Source organism: Ipomoea triloba, chromosome 16 (assembly GCF_003576645.1).
Source record: "Ipomoea triloba cultivar NCNSP0323 chromosome 16, ASM357664v1".
Taxonomy (NCBI): Eukaryota; Viridiplantae; Streptophyta; class Magnoliopsida; order Solanales; family Convolvulaceae; genus Ipomoea; species Ipomoea triloba.
Window position 1 is genome coordinate 7,429,310 of NC_044931.1, and position 1,234 is coordinate 7,430,543.

Consider the following 1,234-nt stretch of genomic DNA (forward strand, 5'->3'; position numbering starts at 1 on the left):
CCCTTAGCGAGCGGTCCAGCGGTTTAAAAGAAAGATTAAAAAGAGGGTGGGGGATGCAACACGAGGACTTCCCAGGGGGTCACCCATCCTAGTACTACTCTCGCCCAAGCACGCTTAACTTCGGAGTTCTGGAGTTCTGATGGGAGCCGGTGCATTAGTGCTGGTATGATCGCATCCGTCATGTACTGCGCGCAAAATGTACTTGACCCTCTCTCTCCGCGCAACTTCTCTCGCTTAGCGGTTTAAAAGGATAGTACCCTTAGCGAGCGGTCCAGCGGTTTAAAAGAGAAATTAAAAGGAAGGTGGGGGATGCAACACGAGGACTTGCCAGGAGGTCACCCATCCTAGTAGTACACTCGCCCAAGCACGCTTAACTTTGGAGTTCTGATGGGATCCGGTGCATTAGGGCTGGTATGATGGCATCCGTCATGTACTGCGCGCAAAATATACTTGACCCTCTCTCTCCGCGCAACTTCTCTCGCTTAGCGGTTTAAAAGGATAGTACCCTTAGCGAGCGGTCCAGCGGTTTAAAAGAGAAATTAAAAGGAAGGTGGGGGATGCAACACGAGGACTTGCCAGGAGGTCACCCATCCTAGTAGTACACTCGCCCAAGCACGCTTAACTTTGGAGTTCTGATGGGATCCGGTGCATTAGGGCTGGTATGATGGCATCCGTCATGTACTGCGCGCAAAATATACTTGACCCTCTCTCTCCGCGCAACTTCTCTCGCTTAGCGGTTTAAAAGGATAGTACCCTTAGCGAGCGGTCCAGCGGTTTAAAAGAAAAATTAGCTTGACTTCGGAGTTCTGATGGGATCCGGTGCATTAGTGCTGGTATGATTGCATCCGTCATGTACTGCGCGCAAAATGTACTTAACCCTCTCTCTCCGCGCAACTTATATCACTTAGCGGTTTAAAAAGATAGTACCCTTAGCGAGCGGTCCAGCGGTTTAAAAGAAAAATTAAAAAGAGGGTAGGGGATGCAACACGAGGACTTCCCAGGGGGTCACCATCCTAGTACTACTCTAGCCCAAGAACGCTTCACTTCGGAGTTCTGATGGGATCCGGTGCATTAGTGCTGGTATGATCGCATCCGTCATGTACTGCGCGCAAAATGTACTTGACCCTCTCTCTCCATGCAACTTCTCTCGCTTAGCGGTTTAGCGGTTTAAAAGGATAGTATCCTTAGCGAGCGGTCCAGCGGTTTAAAAGAAAAATTAGCTTGACTTCGGAGT

General features: G+C 49.8%; 3 non-coding genes and 1 pseudogene across 3 annotated transcripts; all 4 read right to left on the bottom strand.

The window, feature by feature from the left end:
* Positions 1–50: 50 nt before the first annotated feature.
* On the bottom strand, positions 51–177 carry LOC116008727 (annotated as a pseudogene).
* A 129-nt stretch (positions 178–306) lies between these two features.
* Positions 307–425, bottom strand: LOC116008952. The gene has a single exon (XR_004096298.1). It is a non-coding gene; the product is annotated as a 5S ribosomal RNA (ribosomal RNA).
* A 129-nt stretch (positions 426–554) lies between these two features.
* On the bottom strand, positions 555–673 carry LOC116008953. The gene has a single exon (XR_004096299.1). It is a non-coding gene; the product is annotated as a 5S ribosomal RNA (ribosomal RNA).
* A 303-nt stretch (positions 674–976) lies between these two features.
* LOC116008816 lies at positions 977–1,094 on the bottom strand. The gene has a single exon (XR_004096171.1). It is a non-coding gene; the product is annotated as a 5S ribosomal RNA (ribosomal RNA).
* Positions 1,095–1,234: the final 140 nt, after the last annotated feature.